Below are 6,598 nucleotides of genomic sequence, written 5' to 3' on the forward strand. Positions count from 1 at the left end.
TTTTATGTTCTATGTGAAGGACGGATTACTACTAAAGCAGAGAAGAGCCTCGGAATTTTTTTCCAGAACACTGCCGTACAGTACACTGGCCAGAAACTACAAGTTATCCCTGTGGTTAATGATGCAAGTTGCACAGCAAACTCAGGAAGTTTACGCCATTCCTGTGGTTAAAGATACCGTTAGAACCGCAAAGCACAGGAAGGTAGCCTCCAGTATTGCAGATGTGTAAAGACACACCGCAAAGGGGAAATGAAGAAACTTTCGCCAACAATAGGTGACTTCGAGTGGTTGCAGTGGCCATTATTAACAACTTGTCGACAAAGCAGTGCAGTACACGTCAAAACACATCCATAACAAATTTATTTTCACCTAAAAAGGAGTTTCGCACTCGTGTGAAATGATGTAGAAACGAAACACATCTTGAAGAGCATCTTCATTTATGTTTGACTTTACTAGGTGTTACTACAGAAAGTGATCCATAGACCTGGGAAAGAAAAGGGGGCGAGGGTTGACCATTCATATTGGTTTCACGGTCCATGGCGAAATAATATGGAGATTTTACGATTAATATTGTACATGTGCAGTGACATTTGGGGGAAAATTTAAGTGTATATCGAAAGAATAGGCAAATGGGAAATGGGAGGGTGTATTTGTTGCAGGAGGCAAGAAGCTCAAATCCATCGAGATAGAAACTGAAGCTGAATTGTGAGATTGTCTGGGCAAGACTCAGTATCAGGGGTTGGCATAAAATGATAATTGGATCCTTCTATCGCCCACCAGACTCATCTCTTGATGTAACCGTAAACTTAACAGAAAACCTCACTTCTCTTGTACGTTAAGTTCGCCGTCACACTGTAATCATCGGTGGAGACTTTAATCACTCGACAATTAATTGGGAGAATTACAGTTTTGTTAGTGGAGGGCGTAATAAGACATCATGTATTTATTAAATGCCTTCTCTGAAAACTACCTAGAACAGATACTTAGGAACCCCACTCATGATATAATTATATTGGATCTAGTGGCAAGAAACAGACCTGACGTCTTTGAGGATGTCAACTTCGAAACTGGTATCAGTGACCCAGATGCAGTTTCGACACAAATGATTACCAAAATGTAGTGCCATATCCCATTGAGGAACTTGAAACTTCCAGCACAGGGCAGGAGCGTGTAGAGGAGCTATGGCTCAAGCTTAAGAGAGAAGTCCACCACGCACTAGATAGGTATGTATCCAGTAGAGGAGTTCATAATGGGAGGGAACCTACATGGTATACAGTCCCTGTAAATAAACTTCTAAAGAAACAGAAACTACTGCAAAATAGATGTATAACAAAACATAGGGCTATAGATAAAGAGAGGCTGAATGAAACACGTTTGGCTGTCAAGAGAGCGATGCGTCATGCCTTCAGTGACTACCGTAACAGAATATTGTCAAGTCATCTTTGACAGAAACCAAAGAAATTCTGGTCGTATGTAAAGGCTGTTAGTCGCGCCAAAGTTATTGTCCAGTCCCTAGTGTATGAGATTCAAATGGCTCCAAGCACTATGGGACTTAACATCTGAGGTCATCAGTCCCCTAGACTTAGAACTACTTAAACCTAACTAACCTAAGGACATCACACACATCCATGCCCGAGGCAGGATTCGAACCTGCGGCCGTAGCAGCCGCGTGGTCCCGGACTGAAGTGCCTAGAACGGCCCGGCCACAGCGGCCGGCAATGAATGAGAGAGGAACTGAATCTGAGGGCAGCAAAGCAAAAGCTGAAATGCTTAATTACGTTTTAAAATGTTCCTTTATACAGGAGAATTGTCCCAGTTTAAGCCTGGTACCACTGAAAAGCTGAATGAAATAAGCATTAGTGTCTGTGGTGTGTCCCCCCCCCTCTCCCCTATCAGATTCCATACTGAATTTGCAGCTGTTAGCACCTTTTCTACCTATAATCTATCATAGATGTAGTGCGGGACAATACGTTGAGAATGTGGGTTTCGCGGGAGGTGAGCCAGAGATAAATCCCTGCAGTCGCGCTATTCTCTGTGTCCTCGGTGGCTCAGATGGATAGAGCGTCTGCCATGTAAGCAGGAGATCCTGGGTTCGAGTCCCGGTCGGGGCACACATTTTCATCTGTCCCCGTTGATGTATGTCAACGTCTGTAAGCAGCTAAGGGTGTTCATTTCATTGTAATATCATAGATCCCTCGAACAAAATCGGAGCTCAGTTCCTGGAAAAAGGCACAGGTCAAAACCGTCTACAAGAAGGATAGTAGAAGTGATTCACAAAACTACCGTCCAATATCCTGTACATCGATTTGTTATAGAATCTTAGAAGATATTCTGAGCTTAAACATAATTAGGTGTCTTGAACAGAATGACCTACTGAATGCCGACCAGCATGGATTCTGAAAACATCGATCATGTGAAACCTAACTCACACTTTCCTCACATGACATCATGAAACCTTTGGATCAAGGCAGACAGTCAGATGCTGTATTTCTTGATTTCCGAAAAGCCGTTGACTTAGTACCACACCTACGCTTATTGTCGAAAGTATGATCGTATGGGGTATCAAGTGAAGTTTGTGACTGGATTGAGGACTTTTTGGTAGGGAGGACACAGAATGTTATCCTGGATGGAGAGTCTCGTCAGATGTAGAAGTAAATTTGTGTGTGCCCCAAAGAAGGGTATCGGGACCTTTGCTATTCATGTTGTATATTAATGGCCTTGCAGACAGTATTTACAGTAAAATCAGCAGTTACCTATAATGAAGTACTATCTGAAAGAAGCAGCATAAATATTCAGTGAGATCTTCATATGATTTCAACGTGGTGCACAGATTGATAACTTACTCTAAATGTTCATAAAAGTAAAATTTTGCACTTCACAAAACGAAAAACAACATTGTATCCTTTGACCATAATATCAATGAGTCACTGTTGGAATCGGCCAACTCATACAGGTATCTAGGTGTAAGACTTTGTAAGGATATGAAATGGAATTATGACATAGGTTCAGTCGTGGGTAAAGCAAGTGGTAGACTTCGGTTTATTGGTCGAATACTGGGGAAGTACAGTCAATCTTCTAAGGAGATTGCTTACAAATTACTCGTGCGACTGGTTCTAGAATATTGCCCAAGTGTGTGGGACCTGTACCAGATAGGACTAAGAGGGGAATTGAACCTATGCAGAGAAGGACACCACGAATGGTCACATGTTTGTGTAATCCATGAGAGAGTGTCACAGAGATACTGAAGGAACTAAACTGAAAGGCTCTTGAATATAGACGTAAACGATCCTGAGAAAGTGTACTAAGGAATTTTCAAATGGTTCAAATTGCTCTGAGCACTATGGGACTTGACTTCTGAGGTCATCAGTCCCCTAGAACTTAGAACTACTTAAACCTAACTAACCTAAGGACATCACACAAAACCATACCCGAGGCAGGATTCGAACCTGAGACCGTAGCGGTCGCGCGGTTCCAGACTGTAGCGCCTAGATCCGCTCGGCCACAGCGGCCGGCAAGGAAGTTTCAAGAGCCGGCTTTAAATGATTGCTCTAAGAATATACTACAACCCCCTACGTATTGCTTACATAGGGATCGTGAATGTGAGATTAAAATTATTAGAGCATGCACAGATGTATTCAAACAATCGTCCTTCCCGTGTTCCACGAGTGAATGGAACGGGAAGAAACCCTAACAGGTACAATGGGACGTACCCTTTGCCATGCACTTCACAGTGGCTTGCAGAGTATAGGTGTAGATGTAAATGAAGATATAGATGTAAGGTAGGCCACGGGCGGAATTAGAGCTCAATGAAATTAATCGAGAAGTTAATATTTCAGATACATCTACTGTACATCGGTGGCGGCAGGTAACCACACGTTCGCAGTTGTTTCGCAAACGACTCGCTTGCGGCCACGTGTTTAGGACAACGTTTTTGGTTCGGCTACGATAAAGTTTCACCAGTCTCAGTTTTCGCTATTAACTGTGATCAAGTCTATAGATATAATAAGTTCTTTCAAGGGAGATTTATAAAGAACTCTGAAAATACATTAAAAAGGAAATGACTTCGTTTCTTCTAATATTCAGCACTAGAATAAGATTTAGAAACTTATTTCTCTCATAAGGGAATGAGTACGTACTACTTATATATAAAAAAAGAAATACGATCTCTAGCTTTAAATTTATTATTAAAGGTCTTCTTAAGATCCCAGGGGAAAGGCTACCAATATAGTATCTGAGCGAGAGGGAGCGACAAATAATATGGTGCTTGTCGGAGACAACTATTGTCGCACCGGTTCTGTCTGTTTAGCAGAACCGTTTGACAGCTTGGCCCGACCGTAGTTCATGTGTCATCATGGCGGCTGTGACGTCCTGTGTCATCATGGCTTTACTTCGTGGGGTAATCTCTCCAGTTCGTTCCTGAGTTCACTGTGGGCCGGTTTGAATGTAAGCAGTGTCGGTCACGGCATCACACCTGAGGTAAGAGTTAAATACAAGCAAAAGAAAATGGATGTCGCGCAGGAAGAAAACATGGGTACCAATAACGCTTGGGTAAACTCGAAGGCGAAAATGTTCTTTGTTGTGGCGAACCAACGAATACTTCGCTTTGTATATCATCTGCAGACGCACCACTCCCGAGATTTAAAATTTTATCGTATGCTTAACCCTGGATTATTAACCTTAGTAACATTTATATATCACGAAAAGATTTTTGAAATCATATGTGTGGAGTGTGGCGTGCTGTGGATGTGAAACATGGACTCTCGGGACAGAGGAAGACCAGAAGCTAAATTCTTTTGAAATGTGGTCCTATAGACGCATGCTCAAAATAAAATGTATAGACAAGGTCATAAACAAAGTGGTTCTGGAAAGAGCAGGTGAGAAAAGAAGCTTTTGGAGTTTCATTGTTAAAAGAAGAGTGCAATTTACAGGCCATCTATTAAGACATAAAGGACTCTTGAACACAATCATAGAGGGATATGCCGAGGGAAAAAGACCAAGAGGAAGACCACAATTGAGGTACATGGATCAAATCGTGAAAGATGTGGGATGTAACACCTATAAAGAAATTAAGAGAAAAGCTGAAAGATGCACAGAATGGAGACAAGCTGCCATTGTAGCTGTTGCAAACCAATCCTTGGATTGACCACTACAGAAGAAGAACATTTATATTGCAGTAGGTTATAAAACAATATATTTTGTATTTCATTTATTATCATCCTTTGCATCATTTACATGATATAGGAATTGTCATAATACTGTCCAGAATATACACAGAAAAATATTACAAATTTCTATCAAACACCTAAAATTAACATTTATAATATGTTGAAAATTAAAACATTGAATTAATGGGTTGTTCTTTTACATGTTCTTTTAACAAGTACCGTATGTGATGAATTTATATATATTTAGTACATTTTGGAAAACACATATTACACATACTTTAGAGTTAAAAAAAGTATAAACGACACATAGAACTGACAATGAGAACAACATGATATTGACAATACAACTATCAGTTAGTGATTTAAGGATTCAAAATATTCCTCTATGCTATAAAAACATTTACTTATCAGATACTTTTTTAATTCTGACTTAAATTTTCCTTCATCTTCTGTTCCCCCAATGCAGAGTGGCAGAGCATTATAAAGCTTCATTCCATAGTAGCTTACATGTTTTTGAGTTTTTGTTTTTCTTGTTCTTTCTACATGCAGATTCTTACAGATACGTGTATTGTAGTCATGAAGCTCTGAATTTACACTTAAACTACTCAAGTGTGTTCTTGTATGCAGTATGCTTTTTAATATGTACAAAGACGGTACTGTAAGTGTGTTCAGCTGCATGAACAAGGGCTTGCAGTGTGTTTGTGGAGAGCTGTGTGTAATAATCCTAATGGGCCTTTTCTGTAATTTAAAAACCTCTCTCAAGCGACATTTAGTTGCACCTCAGAATGTTATTCCATAGGATATAATAGAATTTGATTTGGAATGTAACGTACTAGTGGAGATATAATAATGGTAATTAACTAAAGCGTAATCTATAAATTACCTGTTCCTTTCAGTAAAATGGTAGTAGTAAACATAGCAGTGCTTTGCTAGCAATGTATCATTTTCCCTCCTTTAGTGTTCCACGGTTAATGAAGGCATTACGAATACTTCTAATTTCTACATTCGCAACTGTCACATCGCACTGTATGGCCATTCTCTACATACAAGTGCTTGGTCTCTCAAACCACGGTATTTATACCAGTCGCTGATTTGTTTCCATATTTATTTTATTCATTTCAGATTATTGGGGTAAGATCCAAAGACAGGAGAATAGAAGGGTTTATATAACGTATAAAGGGTGTCCCCAGAGGAGTGGTCAATGTTCAAGGATATGACAGGAACGATCATTTCAAGTAAAAAAATTCATGTGGACTTATGCCCTACTTCGAATCTTTTACAACATAGAACGCATTTAATGTACATTTGTTGATAGGACCTGTCATTTTAGAAGGGAATGACGGAAGAGAATAACTTGAATTTTTTTGACACTACTTTGGACGCGTGGACTATGATTTACGTCCAGCATGACGAACAGCATCCACATTTCACAG

General features: G+C 40.0%; 1 non-coding gene across 1 annotated transcript; it reads left to right on the top strand.

Moving 5' to 3' along the window:
* Positions 1-2,037: 2,037 nt before the first annotated feature.
* Trnat-ugu lies at positions 2,038-2,111 on the top strand. Its single transcript has one exon. It is a non-coding gene; the product is annotated as a tRNA-Thr (tRNA).
* The last annotated feature ends 4,487 nt before the right edge of the window (positions 2,112-6,598 follow it).

Source organism: Schistocerca piceifrons, chromosome 2, assembly GCF_021461385.2.
Source record: "Schistocerca piceifrons isolate TAMUIC-IGC-003096 chromosome 2, iqSchPice1.1, whole genome shotgun sequence".
NCBI lineage: Eukaryota > Metazoa > Arthropoda > Insecta > Orthoptera > Acrididae > Schistocerca > Schistocerca piceifrons.